The following is a 22,877-nucleotide window of genomic DNA, read 5'->3' as shown; positions in this document are numbered from 1 at the left end:
ACGGGAAGTCTATGGCAGCGGCAGGGCTTGAGCCGAGTTCTCCCAAGCCCCAGCCCAGTGGGTTGGCCACCCGGCCACCCTCTCACCTTGGAAGCAAGTGGAGGGTCAGTCCCTCTGCTTGATTCCAATACAAAGGCACAGAAGCTAGATGCTGAGAGGGGATTGGAAGGTTTGTGTAAGAGTGAGACACCATCCCCCTGACCAGCTATGGAGGAGGGGCAGTGCAGGGGAGCAAGGACCCCACTCAGCCAAGTGCAAGGGAGGGGGGACCATATCCAGCACTTACATGCAGCCACGGGGGCCCTGGAAAGCTGCTAGGGAGCCCCTTGAGGGAGTCCCCCCAGCTTCAGTCTCACGCTACAGAAGGCTGCATTTCCCCGGTGAGCAATGACGTCTCTCTCCCCCCTCCTGCACAGAGGGGCCAGGCGGCTTGGTTACACCTGCGAAGCACTAGGAAATGCTTGGACAAGGAACTTACTGCTGCCTTGCCAAAGGTTAAAAGCAGCCTCCCCATCCCCCTGCACTGCTCATTCCAGTTCCCTCGAAATATTTACATAAGCATTAGCGAATGGATGTAAGCCAATAACCCCCTTGCTTTAACCCTGGCATTTCTCCCCACACTCTACTACTGCTCACCTCTCTGGGTAGGAGCGAGCAGAGGCGCCTTTCTCAGAGACATGCTCTGGCTGCTGGGCAGGAATGACTGGGCGAAACTCTCTGGCCCTTGCGCTGCAGGAGGGCAGCCTGAATGATCCCAACGCTCCCTTCTGGCCTTAGAGCCTATGCAGTATGAACACACACACGCCCCTCTTCCCAAGTGACAGGTCTCAGTGCTTCCCAGGTCCCTTGCACGCTAAGCCTGCAAACTCAGAGCCCTGGAACCTTTGAGGGGAGCACAGAGCCGCTCTCTGCTACTGCCAGCCAGCGAGGAGCCCCTTGCACAGCCCAGTCCCTTTGCAGGAGAACCAGCACTCAGTCACACGGGGGGGGGGGGGGGGGGAGAGTGGGGCGCTGTTACAAGACAATATTTGGAAACCGCTTTCTGGATATAAAATAGACGGCAATGGGGATTGCATGCCAGCCCCTCCCTGAGGTCTGACACATCGAACCCCAGGCCCAGCCCAGGTCACACACCAAACTCCGGCATCACCTGCAAAGGCAGGGAACCTGACGCAAGCCAGACTGGGGAGGGCAAGCGAACCAAATCCAGACACATCTCAGAGCTCCTGTGCTTCCAGCCCACCCTGCAGTACTCAGGGGCTCCGTCTGGGCCCCCCGTATTTCACTGCCTGAGGGCTGGCTCTCTATACTGGTCATCCATGCCCCCTGTGTGGCAGGCTGGGCTAGTTAGAGCGCGGTTAACGGCAGGCACTGTCCTATCAGCTGGAAGGCAGCCAGGATTCTTGCTGGGTCCTTTGGCCCGTGAAAGGGAAACATGGTAAAGTCAGTCTGACGTGCCAGCATACAATCGACACAGGTTGTTAACCCTGGAGGTGTGCAGCAGTGAGCGTGACGCCCTACCTGCTCCAAACACACGCCTCCTGGAAATACAGCTCCACTCCCAGAGCAGTAGCCTGCCCTGAATCACAGCCTGCACAAACTGGTAGTCACGTACCCAGGGCCCTGGGCGACCCCTTTCACTTCCCTCACATCTGAGCTGGGGGGAGGGCTTAGGGGCAAACTAACGCCTCGGGGGGAGGGGGTTAAGGAATCTACTGGGCCAGCATGCCCCAGTCAGACCCAGCAGGCAGGTCTGCTCAGCTCCTGGGCCAGAAGCTCCATAAGCCAGGATAAGGCGTCTCATGTTAGCCCCAGAGATGGCTCCATGCTCCCGGATACCAACCGTGGGAGAGCCAGGGTGGGTCAGGCCTGAGAGACCCCGCCCTGCAGAGCATTGCTAATGGGCTGTGGTCATGGCAAATGTACATACTTAACACAGGACACTGAGCAGGGGCACCAAGCCAAGTCTCCCCCACTCCCACAGCACCAGCCCACATCCCCCCTCTGCACACATGCCCCACAGCACCCGGCCGAGTCCCCCACCCAGATGAGCCCGCACGCAAGCCATGGCATCAGGCAGAGACACCCTCCCCCAACACACACACACACACACTGCCCCTAGCACCAGCCACACCACGGTACTGGTCTAGATCCCACCCGCGCACCAGTCACTGGGACAGCCTTCACCAAACCCCTTGGCATCAGACCCCACACCCAACCTACACCCTGGCACCCAGTCCAGTGTCTCCAGCCCCTGAGCTGACCCTCCTGACCCACACAGAGCGGGTCCTGCCCCACCCTGTGCCATGGCTGGCCCCCCTGACTGGCAGACACCGCACTGGGGCAGGCTGCACTGCACTATGCTCCTTGATGTTATTTTTAGCACCTGCAGGCAGGGTGTGTGTTTACAAACGGAAATGCACTATCACCTACCTAACACAGCGCTGGCCTCGACAGGCCACGTGCCGAGCCAGCCGGGACACAGTCAGAGGGTGGCAGAGTTTGGGGACTGGGTTTAACTGCGTTCCGGAGTCCTTCAGGCAATGATCTCACATTTTCCATTCGTCCCAACAGCCTTCCAGATCGCAGCGAGATCTCCCCACCCACCCTGAGTTCCACATCTGCCCTCGCCATGTCTCTCCCACCCCCTCAGCGCTCCCGGGGGAGAAAGACTCACTCACTCTTTCATTCAGGCTGCTCCGCATCAGCACTGGGCCCATGTCCCGGTGCAGAGCGAGAATCCCCAGTGTGTGTATGAGAGAAGGCAGCAAAGTTTAGGGAGTGCAGGCCACAAAGCCACATTACTCATCTTCTCCCACCCCGGCCCCTAGCTGTTAGCCTGAGGGAAGCCAACATCTCCTTAGAAGGCTTGCACTGGAAGGGGGACTCCAGGATACAGCAACAAGAGCTAGAAGAAGGAATCAACCCGCACCCTGGCCACAGCCTGTGCCTGCACAGCTCTGACAAGCTTCTCAAGTGAGTCAACCCTCCAGCCGGCAGAGTCTGTAACCCATTAGCAAGTCCATGTCGACTAATTGGTTTGCCACAGAACAGGAGGACAAGCCCAGTCACTTTCGCACAACGTCGGCCGGGATCCCTGTTCTCCTTTCCCGAGGAGGACCCAGCACACAGACAGCAACCAGGTTCAGGGCTGCCTTACACACTCCCTACACAGAGAGCTGGGAACCTCGCCCCCCGGCAGCTTGCCAGATGTGTACTGCATGGGAGCCCAACGAGAGCAGGGTTTCTGGAGAGATTCCCAACATGCAGCCTGGTTTAAATCAGGTCAGAAGTACTAAGGCAGCCCTGCTGTGGGTCCCAGCCGAGCCAGCACACTGAGTGGTGCAAACAGAAAGAGCCCAGGGTGGTGAGCAGAACCTCCCCAGGCCGCATTATTTGACCTGAACCAGGCCTACTAAAACACGTGCCTGCCTGGAGCGTCTCCCCTGCTGCCCACATCCCCCACTTAGAACTGTGGAGCCCAGGGTGGTAACTGTGTGTCTCAATGTAGGCACAACAGGCCCAGCTACTATGGTGGGTGCCGTACAAGAGACTGTAATAAATCAATCCACCTCAGCGTGACTCCCGAAGGCTTTCTGGAGCCCTCCTTAAACACGTGAGCCCCTACATATGCTCTAGGGGGTTGCAACCCCCACGTCCAGCCCTCCTCATAACCCCCCAGTGCGGCACCCTCAGGCACAGCCTCTCGCGAGCTAGCTGAGTACGCCTGCTCAGCTGCAAACCCCCGACAAGGCCCAAAGGGAGGAGCTACCCAGCCTAGCAAGAACAAGCTCCTGTGGCACCACAGGTGCTGCTTGGCACAGCCAGCTTGCACGAGCCTATCACAAGTCTCACAATATTTTGGGTTTCTCTCGAAGCCCCAGCTCCTGGAGTCATGGGAGGAGGCCAGAACCTCAGCTGTCACTAACGCATGTGAGTTTCCCACCCTCCTGGTTGTGGAGATCCACAAATCTGGAGCACCTGGGGTGGCAAAGCAGCCTGCTTTCCCTCAGGCATGCTGGGAACCAGAGGAGCCCAGGCTTGGCTACGCTGGGGGGCAGCAGAGGGGGTCAGGCCCAGCTGCGGCACTGTTGCTTGGGGGTGGGGTGAAGTTTTGATTAAAAGCATTGAAGAGAGAACTACAATCCTCTGAGGAAGGTGCCTCGCTGTGCTGCCTATGGGAGGTGGGAGGAATTCAGAGTCATGCTCATATATCAGACAGACTGGAGGGATGGGGTCGGGGGGCAGATTCATGCCAGTCTCTGGACAGGTCACTAGTACAGCTAAATACAATTACAGAGGAACCCAGGTTTCACTTGGCCATAGAGAAACTGCTCACCCCTCTCACCCCAGGTGATACAGCAGGTCAGAGAAAAACATGGGAATTGAACCCAGGAGTCCTGACCCACAAGGTTGTTCTCCATCTTCTGAGCAGGAACATCACCACACGTGTCTCCGACACCTTCACACCCCAATGCACTTTACAGGCTGCCTGTCAGCGGAGAGAGCTCCATGCAGCTGCCTCTCCCAGCTTCCCCAGGGGCCCTGGAATGCAACAGACACCCCAAAGCCAGAGGCTCCCGGACCACCAGAGCACTGCAGTGGGCAGGAGCTGGGTTTGCACTGGCGCTTTAATCCCTAATCTAGAACAAACCCTGGGACCCTGGCCATTCACAGGCCTGGGATCTCCCTGGACACTTTTACAGCCCTTATCGCTGTAGTCACGGAGTATCTCACACTCATTCCTGCTGCTGAGGCTCCCAGCCCCGGGAGGCAGGGTTATCATCTGTTTTCCAGATAAGGAGCTGAGTCATAGGAGAGATTAAGGGTCACAGCACAGCAGAGCCGGAAATAGCACCCAGCTCTCTGTCGAGTGCAATAACCACTAGCCCATCCTACCTAGCCCATATTTACGGGGCATGAGAGGCCAGGAGACACAGGCAGTTCAGTCTCAGGGTCTGCCCTGGTTTTCCTTGCCTTACCAAGGAATTGCATTCCCCGTTAGACACACACACCAGCTACATCTAGCCAGGAGACACAGCGCGACCTGAGCTTCCGCTTGGTTTGATTTTGGGGCAGGCAGAGGGAGACTAGAGCTAGGGTGACCAGACAGCAAGTGTGAAAAATCGGTACGGGGGTGGGGGCGGTAAATAGGAGCCTATATAAGAAAAAGACCCAAAAATCAGGACTGTCCCTATAAAATCGGGACATCCGGTCAACTTAACTAGAGCAGAGAGATGGCCAGACACACTGGGGCTTTCCCCGCTGCTCAGGCTGGCCACCCATTAGGTTTGTGCTACTGTTGTCCAGTTTCTAAAGCATTAACTAGTTTGTAGCTCACTTCGGGCTTACAGCAGCCCCGTGCTTTGGAACGGGTCTGTCCCCAGCGAGACTCCACGCGGAATCGGGCAAGGCTGAGAGAAAGCCAGGGACGCACAGGGCCTCAGAATCAGAGTCAAGGGCTGGCAACATGCAGCCCCGACATCTACTCTGCCTCTGACAGAACCGCTAGTGCTACTTCTTCCCCGTCCGAGAGGGGAACATCTCCCCTCCACACAGGGAGCTGGATCAAGTATGGATCTGGCCTCTTTGTTCCCTACCCACGAAGAGCAGGTGCATCTCTGGAACCCTGCAGGCTGGAGACTGCCCGGGCAGGACATCAACTGTCCCTCCTCAAAGATTCCTTCCCCCAGAACCTTTGCTCAGTCGCTGTGCACGGCTAGCAGCAGACCAAGCCCTTAGATAACATCACACTGTGCATTTGCCATCTCCTGTCCCAGGGCAGAGGAGGGCCAGCGCCCCAGGGGAAAGGACTGTCCTGAATGGCTTGTAATCCAGGACACTGAAAGGTAGTGCATTCATTCAGGACTGATAAAAGCAAAACACTACACCCTTAGCTTGTGAAATTCATTGCCACAAGACACTGAAGCCAAGAGCTCAGTAAGATTAGAGAGAGTTGGACACTGACATAGGGGATCTGGCTATGAAACAATCTTCGAGAGGAGATCAGGTGAAGCCAGAGTCTGACCATCTTTAGGAAATATTGCAAGGCCTTCCTTTCGAGAAAGCCTTTCCAGCATAACAAATAACACCTAGCTCTTCTATAGCTTTCCATCAGTACAGCAAAACGTGCGCCACAATCTTGTGCATTTATCCTCACAAGCCCCTGAGTTAGAGAAGTGCAGGTGAGGCAACTGAGGCACAGAGACTTGCCCAGGATCACCCAAAAGGCCAGTGCAGAGCTGGGAATGGAATTCAGGGCTCCTCATCCAGAGGCCAGATCTCTACATCCTGTACCACATGGTCTCTTCTCTTGCAAACGCCCCTCCCCTCCATGTGGCCCATCTGACACCAGGAGGGTCTGGAACAACCGCCCCGTGCCAGGACGGCTCCGGAGACGGCTGCCTCTGCTGGTAGGATCTACTCAGGGCAGCGGAGCACAAGGCTGGGGGGATGAGGGGAGGTGGGATCAGCCACTGAGGCCCAAGGAGAACTGCAGCCAGGAGGTATACATCTTGGTGGAAAGGTATAAGCTCGGATGGAGGAGAGACTCCCACTTCCCTGCATCTTAGCAGCTGGCCTCAGCTCCTCTGTGCTCCGTAAACACTGCCAGGCACATGAGAGCCCTCCGCTAGCTAGCACACACCTCACAGGCCCACAACAGAACGCAACCCAGACAGCAATGATAGGACCTACCGGGCCGGGGGGAGGGAGCCAGCCCCACACGTCAATAAACGTTCCTTACATGAAGTTTTATTTCTTTCCTGTTAGGGGAAGGACGTGGTTATGACAGAATCTTGGAGGAGGAGGGCAGAGTAATGGCCCAAAGGAAATTATGCACATTCAGAGCTTGGAATTAGCTTTCCCAGCCAAGACTAAGTCCGGCTGTGCCAAAGCAATACCCCGGGGGCCAAGGAAGCCGGAGCTGTGGCAGCCTGATCCCAGTGCCGCTCTGTGCGCCAGACCAGGGGAAAGATCATTTGGGTCCCACCAGAGGGAGTCTGGTGCCCAGGGTGCAATGGGAAAGAAAGGTCCTGTCCGCAATGCGAGGGGGCTGCAGACAAGCCGAGCCCTCCCTGCGCAGGTCTGCAGATCGCTAGGGAAGGTCTGTTCTCAACCACGGGGAAGCCTGTCATCAGTCACAGTCTGGTGAGAGCTGGGTAGTACCACGGAGCACATTCCCTTCAACCGCTGCAAACCCAGTGAGCGACTTCGCTGCTTTGACATCACACGCTACAGGCAAGACATTTAGCGCTGGGCATTTTGCTTTAGGCTGTTCTGAGGGTAGGTTGCTGCTTTACCTAGGCAGGTGTGGCGGTTCCTAGCAGCAGAGGGCTGCTCAGTCTGACACACCACCCCCTGAAGCAGCTGACAACAAAGGCTCCCCTTCATTAGAAACCGCTGTAGCACTTGAATAACGCCGGCTCCAGAGGGCTGGGGGAAGCGTTCCTCTATCCACACCAGGCAGGGGGAGGGAGGAAGGAATGCCCGGATATGCCCCCTTAGAACTTGCCTGCCCCAGCACATGGGATGTGCAAATCTGCCACACAATGCTGCTCGCATGCCAGGCCCTGTGTTACCACGAGCACTGCCAAAGCCTCTGTGTAGAGGGGTTGCTTGTGTGCGCACAATGCCTGCTGGCTGTGCAGCATCCCACCGTTTGCTAAAATCTTACCGCAGGCGCTGGTGAAACAGAGGCGAGTTCAGGCAGGTTTCCTTAGCTTGCCCCATTGGCCTGTCTGTGCCGCAGCCTACATGGCTTTCCTGTGACACCCCCCCACTCATTGCCACTCCCTGCACTCCAGGACCACAGCAGCAGCCGCTGTGCAGCAGGTCCACAGGGGTGACTTCAGGACATTGTGCTCCGCTCCAAGCTCCCAGCCGCCCACCAGGAGCCGGCAAGGGCCTGGATGACTGATGTGCATTACCCAGCTCAGAGCACACGCTCTGCTCTCAGAAAGGACTCTGCTGAGCGCTCTTGGCCCAGCCTCAGAGCCACTAGTGTAAAACAGAGAGGGAGGACCCCACTTGACTCTCCGTGTTCCACAGCAGATGCCCTCATGTGGCACACTACCCCAGCCACGTGCCTCCAGACATTGGCATGGTGCGTCACTTTGTTGTTGCGCCGGCTAAAAATCAGAAGAGGCCCTGTCTGTTCTGCATGGATATTAAAGGTACCACAATAAAACCAGTACTGTTTTTATTGCAGTAACCCCAGCCAGGATCGGGGACCCATTGCACTGGGTGCTGCATGAATACAAACAGGAGACGGTCCCTGCCTCCAACAAGAAAGATGGGGAGAGGGGAAGCCTATGTACAGATGTAATATCTCCTTGGGTGCACACACACGCAGAGCTAGCTGCATTTCAGTGGAGCGTTGTGTAAAATGCTTTGGGATCCTCGGGACAGGAGAGGGGCTATAGAAGGGCTGCAGTATTATTAGATACTGACAGCTGCGATTGTCGTCAGCAAAGGTTTGTAAGTTACTGCAGGTCTCTTTTCCTTCCAGTCCCACAAAGCCCCACTTCTCAGCTTCTCCTGTAAGAACGACTTACATGGAGCAAATGCCCCATGGGCTTGGGTGGGCTCAGCCCCTCCCTGTTTTACACAGAGGTTAAGTGAGCAGCCCAAGGCCCACAATGGCAGCACTGGGACTAGAACTCAGGAGCTCTTGGCGCAGCCGGCCCAGTGCACTAGGCCAAGCCGTGTCCTTTGGAAGTGAAGAAGAATCAGCAGCCCCAGCAGAGGCTGGAAGTCACAGTGGGACAGTGGTGGTGCGCTGGGAGGTGCTGGCTAGAGAGATCATTCAGGCCTTCTTGCATGGCACACCGTCTGTCCTAGGGTTTTCTGGCCTAGGGCAACGACTCCTGAGTAACACTGGCAACCTGCTTCTGTGCCATCAAGGAGCGGCTCAAATGACATCTCAAAACAAGGCGAGGAGCCTCCTTACACAGGTCCGTGTAAACACTGCCTTCAAGCCTTTAGAGTGTTTGCACAACGCCAGGGACAGGGGACTCCTGACAGCTCTGCGCATTTGCAAAAGAGGATCCAATACTCCGCTTGCAAGCCCCTGGGGCAGGATTCAGCTGCCAGCCCCCAACCTCCCCCCCACCTGGGGCAAGTAGCATTTGAGTCTCCCCAGGAGCCTGTGAAGGCAGGGAGCCAGTCTGGCGACATGAGGACTGAGCTGCGCATTCTGAATGGAGAAGAGAGCTCCCAAGTCAGGCTGCATGGCCTAGTGGCTAGAGCATAAGGCTGGGGGGTCAGCTACCATTCCCAATCCAGCTCCAGACTCGCAGGGTGCCACTGGGCAAGTCATTTCTACCTCTGCAAAATAGGAAGATCCCCCAGCAGACCCCCAGGGAGCTGGCGAGGATTAACCCGAATCCTCCGAAGCCCTCGGATGAGAGTAGCTACAAAGGGAGCAGCATTCCCAAACCCTAAAATCCACCTGACAGCCAGCTGGGGACAGGCCATGCAGCCCACAGCAGGAGACGGGTCCCACCTACGACCGGCACAGCTGCGCAGAGGTGCTAACAAACGGTGCACTGCCAGACAGGACTTGCAGCTGTGGGCAGCCCATGGCAACTACCGGCCCTGGCATACATCATGCTTCGATGGGCCCTGCCGCACTGCACGCTGGGACATGCAGTCTGTGGGGCCCTAGCGAAGTTTAGGGTAGCTGCAATGCGGTCCTTTCTGTGCAACAGTAAGGGCATCCCACGCATCCCCCAGGGTCCTGGAAACATGTCATCCCTCCTGGAACCCCACAGCGAGCATGCGGTGCGCAGCTAGTTTCTATAGGACCCTGTATCTCGGACGGGCTCAGTGATTCCAGCCCCCTAATGCCTGCAGATCTCAGCCCTGCATTCCTCCCCCAGCCCCTCACTCCGGTACTGGCCTCTCCCCGCTCCCAGTGGGTTTCCAGCCTCTCTCCTGCATGGGAAACACGGAAGAGCCGGGCTGGTTACGCCCAGCAACGCCTCTCCCCCAACGGGAAGGTAAACAGCCGCAGGTGCCTCTGCCCAGCCGGCCCATCGGCAGCGTTTGCCTTTCGGATGTTTTCCCAAGGCAGGTTTAGGGGCCTGACGCACTTGCTGAGCTTCTCTTCGACTCCACTTCCAACCCAGCCCCAGCTCCCTCCCAACCCCCCAAGGGACCAGGACAAGGGAACGGAGCCCCTCGCCGAAAGCCCCATGCTGGATCTGGCCCAGTGTCGATGGAGCCTCCCACAGCAAGGGACAAGGTTGGGGCTCAGAGCCAGCCGAGAAGGGGAGATGAGCTTAAATCAAATGGAATTTCGAACAAGGTTGCTGCAGCCAGACCTCCTTCCTGAGCAGAGCACACACCTCAATTAGAGAGGGCCAGGCAACGCTCTGGTGCCCAAGGAGAAGGGAGCTGCTGAAATAGCCGTTTGTAATTGCCTAGCAAGAGTAAATAAGGAATGTCCTGGTGGAGTTAACACACAGGCACAGCAGCACCAGCCCAGAGCGGCCAAGGTCCTTGGGCCTGAGCCCGGACCCTGAGCCCAGAGGGTTCGGCCACAGGACGCTCGTATGACACCCAGAGCACTTGGGCAGCTGGATAGGCAGAGAATGTGCCAGGCTCCCGGAGACAGTACAAACGCTCCAGAATTTGTGGCAGATTTGGATCCGGATTGGATCTGAGATGGGGCCTCTCATTAGCAAATGCACCCGGCCAACGACGCCAGCCTGTCCCCATCTCCCATAACTGCCTCTGCACCTGCTTCCTCCCCACACACGGGGCACCCTCCTGGGCTGGGCAACGAGGCAACTCCCCCGTCAGCACTGAAATTCCTCCCCAAGACCTACTTGGGGCAGGCCACTTGCAAGGAACTAGCTCCCAGTGGTGAGAGGAAGCTGGGAACACCAAACGTGTTATGGCATCAAATGGAGGCCAATTCTCTGGCCTCTTGCACCACCTCTTCTTGCCTGTGTGGTCTCCTGATGGGGAGAGTTCGCAGCCTAGGCCTCCCTGGAGGTCTGTGCAGCACGTAGCATGTTGTGGGCCCGAGCAGGAACAGGCAGCACCATCCGCATAGGTTCTCGCCAACTGTTTGGACGTTGCCGCAGCCTGGCGGCGCCGGTGCAGCACAGCACAGCTTTCAGCTTCCTGCCACACAGCGAGTCTTCCCGGGCACTGGGTCTCGCTCCTGCCCAAGCTGAGCCGTCCCCACCCCCCACGGCTGCCAACTCATTGTCTTACTGGAGAATGGTGCAATAGGGGAAGTGTTCTTAAAGCCCGGTGCTTATGCGACTATTGGTTTTTGGCTACAAAAGTTGGGGGGGGGGGGGGGGGGAACCACACACACACAACCCAAGCATGACCTGAAGGCTTAAAATACATAAATAAAATAAATAAAGCAAGCTCCCAAAACGGACCAGAAAATTGATTCATACAGTATTTAAAATCCCGTGATTTTTGGGGCCTGACTCCTGAACATTTGCAACTGGCAATGCTGACGCATCTAGTCAGGAGCTCCCTTGCTTTGAGCAATAGAGGAGGGGGGAAGGGGTTGTGTACCCTCAACACCCCTTTGTAACCTCCTGGGGTGGGAAGCCTGGCCCCAGAGTGACCTAGTTAAAAGCCCTGGCAGCATCACACACATATAGCTCCGGCTCGCTTATGCAAACCCTCCATCCCACGGAACTCTCTGCTCTCCCAAAACAGGATCCTAGCCCACAACCACCACGAATGTCGCTGGGAATTCCCACAATCGCTCCCTGTGCCCCGCGACACTGGGGTAATCCAGGGTGCATGCACATCCACCCCAGCAGCCCCTTCTCGCCGCAGAGGTCACTACACAACCTGACCAAACAACTCACTCCGAGCTCCTCCCTGCCCGGGCAACTTCTCCAACAGGAAGCCCATTCAGTCCCGCGACGTCCAGAAGAATGTTCCTGGCACGCAGCACACGGTGATCCCGCCACGCAGACACGAAGCGAGTGCGGGACAGCTGGCTCTCTTTATTTTCCCTTCTTGCAGCTATAATGAAATCCAGCACCAGGAAGCTCAATGTGTGCCGGAAACCACAGTGCAGGGGCAAAGGGGGCTTTTATTTGCCTTCGATAGTATATATTTTTAATGATTTTTTTTAAGAGCCCTTAAGCTAAAATTCCTTGGCCTCCATTAAGCTTGTTGTTCACTCGCTCCAAAGACCGCGTGTGAGCTCACACCCGGGAGGTGAGAAGGGAACAAGAGCCATTGTCCTTGCAGGGCAGCTGCATCCCTCGGTACCTCTGCTGCATCAGGCATTTGGGGGTGGGCGAGAGAAACCCAGCAGGTTTCCTCCTTGGAATGAGAGCCTCCTGGAGAGCATGTGTGGAGCATTATTGGAAAGTGGAGTGGACTGCAGCTGGGAGCCAGGGCTCCGACAACTGGCATGCTCCAGGACACAGGACACTCGATGTCAGGCAGCCAGGCTGCTGTGACTGATAACATTCGGCAAGGGAGTTAGCCGTGGGGACACAGGCAAGATCTCTAGCTCAGAGTTGGCACAAGCAGCCCTTGTTGCCACCTACACTGCAGGCTGCTGGCTGCATTGGGCCCAGATTCATGAAAGCTTTTAGCCTCCTCTTGTTGCAGGCCCCAGTTTTTAATCAAGCCTAACCCAGCGCTGGCAGCCCCTGCACCTGAGCCAAGGGCATGAGCACCTTTTAATCTCAAAGCAGCTGTTTGCCAGCACATGGACTCCTGCACTTGGTAGGGCTACGTCATACAACTCCTGGGGTGCTTCTCATTCCCCTCTGTCGTCAGTACACGTCATCTTCCCGTCTCCTGGGGGCAGGAATACCCCGGAGTCATTCTGGCTGTTGGGTTTAGACCAGGGGGGGCTGGTGGCCTGTGATGTCCAGAAGGTCAGACTTCATGATATTGTGGTCCCTTCTGGCCTTAAACTCTCTGATGGTTAGAACACAGGACTAGGGGTCAGGACTCCTGGGTTCTATTCTAGTTCTGCCCCTGACTGGCACGGTGAGGACCATGGGCAAATCACTTGGGGCCCCACATTTCAGACCGGCGTAGCAAAGCTCGACACCTAACCTCATATCGAGGCTCCGCAGCAAGTGGGCAGGTTTCCAGACGGGGAAACCCCTAGATCCTGTTGAAATCAATATGGATTTGGGGGGGGTCCCCATCTGTACGATGCAAACAATTCACCCTACGCTCATGAGGCTTTGTTAATCTCAGCCCAGTACTCAGAGGGGAGCAGCCTGTTCTTACCGCTCTACGTTTGGGGCTTCCTATGCCCTTGCCTGCAGCATGAGAGGCCTTGAATGACCCCTCCTCCCCCTATTGTGTCAGTGCAGGCCAGAAGCCCTCAAAGGCTGACCGTAGGAGGCAGGCCTGGCTAGAGCACTGCCCAGTACGGAATCCATGGTAACAGGGAACATCCTCCACGAGAAAGCAAGGACTGGGATAAAGGGGAGATGGGGGCACATTGATCGGCTCGTGGGCTGGTCTGAATTCAGGGCTGGAGAAAGAGCTGAGAGGTTGAAGTCCTTCATTTAGCTGCAGGGTGAGGACTGTGGTCACCGACTCCACTCCTCTGGCACAACGACGCTCGCCTGGGCAGATAGCACCATTGCTGTGTGTATACTGTACAAAACTCCAGAACCAGCATATCTCTCCCCCGGGGCAGAGGAGAAACATGCACCACTGGAGTGTGCTCAGATACCACAGTGAGGAGGAGGGAGAAGAACCTGTGTACAACAGTCTAGAATCTGCAGGGCCGATGCAGCAGCTAGCGGCAGTGTGAGCTTTCCCCACGCTGGTGAACATGTCTCAGTCCCACCCCGACGGGCCACCCTCCGCCTGCCTGGCAAGGAGAGAGAACAGGGTTCCTCACACTTCCATCCAGCCAAGGCCTGGGCGCTTTGCGGAGTCAGCCAACAAGAGGCTAGCTGTGAATTTTTTGTAATGTGGACCCCTGTCCCCTGAGCAGAAGGCAGGGACCCGCGGCATGCATGTCACACCAGACACAGGGCAGAGACAACAGCTTTTAGCCTCTGCCCCCGGCCCAGTTTGGAGCCAACTGCCTAGCAGAGAAGGGCAATGGAAACCAGAACCGGTCCCCCATTCCTTGTGTCGTGCAGCCCACAGAATTCAGCATGCACGACTTGTGCAAGATGCAGTTTGTTTAAAGGTCTCAGACCAGGGCCCAGCATCCAATCAAAACCTGAAACCGGGCTCCTCCTGCTCTAGGCAGCGCCCAATGGCTCAGGAAGTGCGACAGTATTTCCTCGATGCAGGCCCCCAGCAAACGCCTTCTCACATTAAGCATATGCCTGCCCTCACTCAGGCTGCTGGCTACACAGGGAGGGACTCGGAAAGGTCTGAGATCATATGGAAGTCGGGCTGCTCCATCATCATTCTCACCCGAGACACCAGCCCAGAGCCAGCCGGCAGCTTGAGTCAGAGCAGAAGCTCTGCTTGGCTGCAGCAAGGCATTTCATTCTGCCCCTCTCTTCTGTCTGTGGCAGAGAGACAGAGAACAGGAGCAAGAAGCCTGGGACTGCTGCACCTGGGGCCAGTCAGGGATGGAGCTTGTATGCAATACTGTAATGTAAACATCACCACAGCCACTGAGTCAGTAACTCCAACGTCGAGGGCCATTCCAGCACCCGACTGGCCTGAGAGTGCCCAGCACAGGAGGACTCTCCCCTTCTCCGTAGAAATAATTCCTTCCCAAATGGCAGCATGGCTACATGCTAACAGAGCATCCCTTGTCAGTGCCTCCTCCATTCTCTGCAGCCTCCAGACTTAGGTGACTGATAGCTTTCTGCGATCAGTAGCCCTTCTACAAAAAAAACCCATATCCAAGCCAAGTGCTAATGACTACAAACAGGCAGTTTTGCTTTCGTAGCCACCTTGCTCGGGTGTAGCCAACACACCAAGCTAAACCCAGAAGGACCATAAAGAAGGGAAGTGCACGAACATGGTAGCATTCTCCCCGGCTATCTGACACGCAGCACGGGACCATGTAATGTTGGACCCGGGCTCTGTAGGAGAAGAGAAAGGCAGAAACCTCGCAAAGTCTTTGAAATCTTAGGGCATCCCAACTAGGAGTGATCCGTTATGGGCCACAGACCACGGTGCATCTTTAGACCAGATTGTCCTACAAGGGGAGAAAGGTTCCTTTCTTTCAACGGATCCAGTATGACCAAGCCAAGGACCAAGCTACAAAACATTAAGGGAACGTTCTCCAAGGAACATTCTCATGGACGTGCTTCCATTAAAGCCAGCTGAGGGGAGAGGGGAGGCAGAGGGGCAGGGGTTTGTTGTGGCAAATGGCAGCAAAACAGCAGGAAAATGTACCGCTCCCTAACGATGATGTTTTCATTTAGGGTAATCCCAGGGCAATGGCCTCTTCTGAAAGCAGCACTGATCCAGGGCTCCATGGCAGCAGAGCTCACACAGCTGAAAACGAGCCAACAAACCAACCAAACCCATGCAGCCCCCATTTGTTCTCTCTCAGCAAGTCCCAGCCAGACCAGCTCACACAAATCAGACACCCCCTCGGATGGGAACATTAAAGCAGTGCTCCTGCTCCTTACGGCACTAGGGATCAAGCGTCTGCCGCCGGAAATTAGCTGACAAGTCAGTGACTCATGATATAGAAGAGAATCCAATTCACTGCCCACTCCCAAAGCTTGATTGACTTCTCCAGGGCTAAGGGGGCAAGAACATGTTTGCGTGGATGCAGCCGCTGATAGGACGGAGTGTACCCACAGAGCAGATGGGAGCAGAGGTGGCACTTTCCTGATTGTGGCGCACGGAGTCTACGTTCGCTCTCTAATTGGAACATGCGGTGACTGTGCGAGCAACATCTGATAACCCCTTATTCAATGGCAGCTGCTAGGCATGCAACCCATTCAAAGCCGGCAGGCACAGGACCCAAAGGAGCAGGGGCAGAGCCACAGCTGGCATAGAGCGGAGAAGCACCTTTGGCTTCCATCAGCCCAGGAGCTGGCCCTAGACTTCACTTACTAAAAAGAAATTAATTCATTTAAAGGGTCTAAGAAAACCTGTGAAATCAGACCTGTGAAATCAGAAAAGCTGTTGAATGTAAAATAAAACTGTTCTCCTAGGAAAGAAGCCCACGTACCAAATGGCAAGACATAAGCATTTGGGTATCTGTTACATCAACAAATCTGTTCAGAGATAAACCCCCGCCCATCTGTGTTACCCTGCGCTGTTGCAGACCTGCATGCAGGGAGCTGCCACTCCAATGTCTGTCCTGCAGGATCTTCACACGGCCACAAGCTAGAAAGCTTTTCAGAGACAGACCCACCCACCCATTCCCTCTCCAGTAATGCCAGCTGTTTTAGACTATGATTTCCAACAGGAGTCCAAGAGAATTAGGCACCAAGTGCCACTGAAAAGCCCTTATTTTCAAATGAGGTGTACAAGTCACAGGCCGGAATAGTGCACATGTTGAAATGGTATTTTTCATCTCACAGGAGTGAGAAACACTTCACCAGCTTGCGCTCTCCCCAGGGACAGCCCACCCACTGCTGAAATGGAGCCACTCATGGAGCAAAATGCAGCTGCTGCTTACCAACACCTGCAACTGGTTAATTAGCAATAACAACCCCTTGTGCCACACAGGGATCGATAAGCCCCTTCCAAAGCTGGGTAAGGAAGGAGCATTATCCCCACTGTAGGGAAGTTACCATTTGAAGACCTCATGCTGTCCAACTGCAGTCGGAATTTAGGTCGGTGGATGCACGGCCGCTGATTCCAGTTGAGAAGGGCTTTTCAAACAGCCAGAGTGCCGCACCCACTTGGAAACCTCACCCCCTTCTAACTGCCCGGATGCCACCCGTGACTCCTGAATAGGGCCAAATGAGCCCAGTAGGCCTCTTGGGCAGTGGACCAGGCATGGACTGGAACACAGGAGATCTGGGTTCTCTCCCCAGCTCTGCCACTGAGCTGCTGGGTGACCTTGGGTGAGACACTTCCCCTCTCTGGGCCTCTATCTTCTCTCCTGCCCTTGGTCTGTTTAGATTTTAAGCTCTTCGGGACAGGAACTCTTACTCCGGGTTTGCATCTGCACCTGGTGCAATGGGACCCTGGTCTCCGCTGGGGCCACCTGGCACTGACATAGCACAAAGCGTTAGAAGAAAACAATAATTTGGAGATGATTGAGAATGCCACAAAATTGTATGGGACTGAGCTGCTCACTGATCCAAGATCACCCTAGTATCTGATCTCCAATCAGAGCTCCTCTTCCCATCCTAAGACTCCCTTAATTTCTGCTTTGCATGCAGCCCAGCTCTCAAAACTCCACCAATGAACAGTCGCAGAGGAGTTCTGATGTATGGAGATTGTATGTTAACTTTTCCTGGTAGTTCCAATCCCACATAATTACAGGATGGGCAGAGGCCTGGAGCCAGGCAGTTCCGGATCTGTCACACTGTTGTAAATCCAGAGTGACTTCACAGAAGTGGGTGAAGTTCCTCCCGGGGAAGCAGTGATTAGAATCTGGCCCTTATCCTTGTAGCGTCTGCCTGTGGTTAGCAGGTGTCACTCCCTTCATCTCCACGGGGTCAGACAGAAAGAAAAAAAGAATCACCTAGTTATTCATGGGGCTACCAAAACTAAGCTCCACGCCTGATCCCAGTGTGACACTGAGTGACCATATACCGCCCCAGTCACTCTAAAACACTCTCACAAATATCGGCTTCGCTTGGCTTCACACAGGTTTGTAGTTGCTTCTTCAACCACTTTCTTAGACCCAGAAAGAGCGTCACTGTTAGTTACAATAGCTCCCTTTGAATCAAGCGGAGTAACACCCTGAAAAGCTCTTTGCTCAATTAAATGAGGTGCAAGTTCCTACTGAGAAGCGGTTTGCAGCAATTATTACCCTCTTCCCTACCCCAATTGTCAGCAAACCATGAGGCTAGTCCATGGCCACCTATCAGCCCAGATAGCATCACTCTGACAGGAATCTGGCAAGGATTTTTTTCACCCTCTTAAATTGGGCTTGTACCTTTTTTCCTTCTTTATGTGGGAGGAAAGAAGTCTGAAAGAGTGATTGGCTTTAAAGTGTTTTTCTTTTCCTGTTTGGTTTTTAACCTTTAAAATATCAGGAGTGATAAAGAAAACACCACCTAGCACATTTAGTCAATAGATCTCAAAGCAGTTTACCAAAGAAGATCAGTTTCATTATCTCTATTTTACAGATGGGGAAACAGAGAGTGTGGCAGAGGCACCCAAGTCTCCTGAGTCACAGTTCAGGGCTCTATCTATTAGACCATACTGCTTGGCTCACTGTGGGGATTTGTTGTGGGTTTCAGAGGATGTATGTTATGAGCTCTCACACTAACTGAAGGCCAGCAGTGTTAAATCTTAGCAAAGAGTTCCTTTCTCCAATGTACTGATAAGTCATTGAAGTTAAATATGCACTAAAATACATCTGAAGCAAGCCAACAAATACTTTCCTCTCCCCATTGCTCAATTTCCTTGCTTGGCTCTTGCAATGGTCTCCTTTTATTCTCACCGCCATTGTCTTCCCATCTAGATGGGACCTGAATTTCTAATTAATTTTATACATAGATAGATAGATAAAAAAATCAAATAAAAAAAAATCAAAAAACAAAAAATAAAAACCCACACCACCCATGCAAAGCGAAAACACAAACCCATCTTCCAGCCTTCCTTCTCCACCATAAACCAGCTAAAAAAGACAAAACCCATTTTTAAATCTCTAGTTTGTAACTCATCTTTAAAAAGGGCCCTAAAATGACCACATTTCCCTTTCAGCACCAGCTCCCTACAAATCTCCCCCCCCCCCCCCCCCCCCGTTATGCACCACGATCTGTTGGGGGACAATGGGACCTTAATTAATTTCCCCACCCCCTACAAACCACACACACACACACACACACCAGGGAAATTATCTTTCACTTTCCATTTAGAACACACACAGCCAGAGAGAAATCATTAACTCAGCAATTGCTTACCATGTTTGTCTATTTTTGTCCATTTTACAAATTGTAAAATTAGCAACTTCTCTGTCACCTGACCTACCTGTCACCACTTCAGCTATTCACCCCCAGCAGCAATGTACATTAAGCTGCAGGCAGCAGGGAAAAGAGAGAAGCTAGCTGTAAAGCAGCAAGATTTGGAGGGAGGGAGTTAGCCAACAGGTCCCCAGGACTGCCCATGTGGTTACAGCAAACTGGTGACAAAGGTATTCTTTCCCCCCAGATGTGAAACTTTGAGTTATGCCAGAGAAATCACCTGTGAACGGTTGTTTTGTAACAATGGCTTAGGCTAGGTCTACACTACCCGCCTGAATGGGCGGGTAGAAATTGATCTCTCGGGGATCGATTTATCGATCCCCGAATCGACGCTCTTACTCCACCAGCGGAGGTGGGAGTAAGCGCCGTCGACAGGAAGCCGCAGAAGTCGATTTTGCCGCTGTCCCTACAGCGGGGTAAGTCGGCTGCAATACGTCGAATTCTGCTACGCTATTCATGTAGCTGAATTTGCGTATCTTAAATCGACCCCTCCCTGTAGTGTAGATGTAGCCTAAGTCTGAGGCACTGGTAGATTGGAGCTGAAGTAGCATATCTAATTAACAACTTCTAACACTCCAGTCAAGCTAAAGCCAGGGTACTTTAGTCACAGCCAGGTTAAGAGTTCACATCTACATGGGAGGTACACTGGTGTAACCTAGCTTTTTCCAGCAGAAGCTGTGCTGAGCCCATCCACAAATTGTCTTGTTTGTGGTTTATCTTGTGCCTCGTACCAGAATCGTTAAACCACTTTGGAAGCAGCTTTGCTGTTTCAGTAGGTGTCCTATTGTTGGAAGGTTTGTGTGGATGCATTCTCATGCCAATTTGACCACACTGCTTCAGTGAGTCCTCCCACCGCTATCCCACACTACACTGGTTCATATCTGGATTGGCCTCTCTAGTGACCCTGGGCCAGATGTTCCCACTGTTTAAATGCTTCAGGTACACCCCTACGGGCATTGATTTGCAACTCAAACTCATGACAAGAACATAGATTCATAGTCTATTACGTCACTCACACTCCTTATTTCCTCATGGCACAGTCTTCTAAGCCATCCCTCATTTAGGGGCCAGTCGAAGGCGCAAAGACACAGACCTTGCCCAAGCTGGGATTCGCCCAGATTTCAGCCACTAGTGCAGACAGGCAAAGCGCTGCTATGCTGCAATTACTGGCACAGCTTACCCTAGCTCCCAGCAGGGGTGCGCACCAGGGTAGCTACAACGGTGGTTGGAATATGGACAGCTGCCCAGTGCAATCTCAGGATTTTAAGAAGGGCCGGGCTCATGGTTTGTGAACGCTTGAGGTTGGGAATACCGCTGACAGCGCAAAGGGCCCTGACAGTGCAGTGAAGCCCCGGCAGCCTGTCAGAGCGGTGTAAAGGGGCCCTAGCGTATGAGGATCCTGCCCGAACGGATTCACTGAAGGTGGCTGGGGGCACTGGCTTTGGGGAGGGAAGTCAGGAAATTCTGGCTCCTGAATCGCAAAGCCTCTAAAGACTCCACCCAGAAAAACTGACGACCCCAGGAAAGCTGTCCCAGATCCCTAAACCCTCCAGAGTTTGCAGCCTCTCCTTTAGCACTGGTCACTGTTGATCAGTAACCGTTTGGCAGACTGAGACGTCTGTTCCAGCTGCACTCCAACTAGCTTGAGACACACGCAGCGAGGCCTTGCCCACTGACTCTGGCTTGGCACCTTCAAGTGCCAGGGTCCCCGGGGGGAAGAGTGCACGAGCTAGATCAGAGGCCCTGCATGCCAGAATCGGCAGGGGGCAGTCAGGTCACTGCGGATTCACCCCCAGCGATGCTGGCAGGCCATTCACAGCAACCGACAGGTAGCCAGCTCCACAGAAGGAACCCAAGGCACTAACCTGGCTTTTACAGGCAACAGGCCTAGTCATCCCACCATGGCAAGAAGCTTAAACGGAAACAGGATCAGGCACCGCGTGTCCACAGAGCGGAATCCCTTTGAGCAACACTGGGGCAGAAAGCAGCAGCTGCTTTCTCTCCTAGCGCCAGGCACAGCAGCTCCAGACCAGACTCCTATCTCCAGCTAGAACAGCAGGAGTGAGGACGGGACATATAGGGAGGCAGAATATCCTTGTCTAATTGCCCAGGACTCAACTCTGCCACGCACCCATGTGTCGGTCCCCCCTCAGGACATACATAAGTGTTTTTCTGGCCCTGAGATGAGGCTCCCCCAGTGCTGCCCTTGGGGCGGTCAATCGCCACTGAGGCAGAGAGGTTTTCGCACAGTTGCCATTTTACAGTGTTGGCTGTGAAGACACCAGCTGCTGCTTTATAGTCCTGGAACCAGCAGCTCAGCCTGGAACCGGGATTCCGTCTGAGCCCGTAGCTAATGCACAGTGGAAAAAAGCCCTGCAAAGAGAGCACCTAACACCTTGCTAAATACGCTGCCAGGCCTTTTCCATGGGATACTGATCAAGTCACAGCACTTAAAGGAGACTCAGGATTCCAGAAACACAGGCACGTATTTCAGTACTGTAGAGTTAAACTCTAGTGCATTTTATGGAGGCAGGGATATTTCTACAATGACATTTGGATCAAGTATTTCCAGATGTCATGCTGGCCAGCATGCAGAAGGGACAGGCGAAGTCAGAGCCCTAAGCCATCTCTGCCAAGCTTACACTAGCCCAAAGCTGTAGGACCAGTTATTCACCCCTAGCTCACCCCAACCTCAAATGCACAGGAGTCACAAGCAGATATTCGGGTTACGCTGGGTGTTGAGACAGCCCATCCTTTCCAGGAGCATTTCAGACATCCCACTTCATGACCAAACACACAAAAGGATGTACCCAAGTGACCAGAGAGGAGACAATCCAGCTGCCCAAGGAACAATGATTAGAATCATCATGTCGTTTGATGGTAGCAGTAGAACAATGCCCGAGAAAAATAAATCCCCCCCCCTGACCCTTTTCATGCCTCGGATGCCAGACTTGAGCTCGGATCCACCTCTGAAGACTTTCAAAGCTGCATTTGGACCCCCAGCGCCTGTTTAAATTAAATGGGAACTTGGTATCTGAATCCCCTAGGCATCTTTGAAAGACCGAGTCCAAATACTTTTATCCACAATAAACCCATTGGAATAGATCACGACCTAGGGTGTGCAGGGGATTTGAACGTTACAATGGCCCTGATCTCCTTGGCATTTGAGACACTTTTGCCACGAGCTAGCTACTGTACATTGGTGCTGCTCCTTAGTGGCACGAACAGTTTGCTGCTCTGAAGTGCAGCAGCAGCAGGTCATTTGTGCAAATCATTCCTGAAGGATTCCAGTAGCTCAGGTTTCCAGCCTTGGAAGACTGGGAATTGGAAAAAGTAGACTCTGGATCTGTCCAAGGTCAGAATGCACGAGGGGACCTCCCACCCTCCGCATCCAGGATGACAAGTCAGAGAAAGGAACCGTTATCAAGCTTGAAAGGAAATCACCTCACTGCACTTGAATAGCAGGACTGGCTGTTGAGTTACTTTCCTGCCTCCATCAGAGAGCAGCTTGTGGTCATCTTGTGCTGAAATTCACACTATTTCTGTCTGAGCTTTTATAGTTGCTCTTCTGCCTATTAAAACGGTCTCTGTTTCTGATACCAGTAATTTACAAGCGACATATTCCTGCCTGGTGTTTCGCCTGCCTAACAATGAGCTTCCTTGGAAGAAAGAACTAAGCAGAGGGTTTGCGCTACAGTGCTCTGGTGAAGCCAACTCACGCCAGCTCAACTTTGACTTGGTCCAAAACGAGCTTTCATTTGACATCGGATGGCTTCAGTGAAAAGAGCTAAGGAGCTTAGTTCAGGAGACAGGTGCCCATAGATTCTAGGA

The 22,877-nt window shown here is 53.9% G+C and overlaps 1 protein-coding gene across 1 annotated transcript in view; it reads right to left on the bottom strand.

Moving 5' to 3' along the window:
• The window catches only part of LOC128831507 (G protein-coupled receptor kinase 5-like), a 70,850-nt gene that overhangs the window by 44,910 nt on the left and 3,063 nt on the right, over positions 1 to 22,877 (bottom strand). The window lies entirely within an intron of this gene.

This window comes from Malaclemys terrapin, chromosome 2 (assembly GCF_027887155.1).
Source record: "Malaclemys terrapin pileata isolate rMalTer1 chromosome 2, rMalTer1.hap1, whole genome shotgun sequence".
Lineage (NCBI taxonomy): Eukaryota > Metazoa > Chordata > Testudines > Emydidae > Malaclemys > Malaclemys terrapin.
Note: the sequence above shows the minus strand (reverse complement) of the source record. Positions and strands in the feature narration are given on the sequence as shown.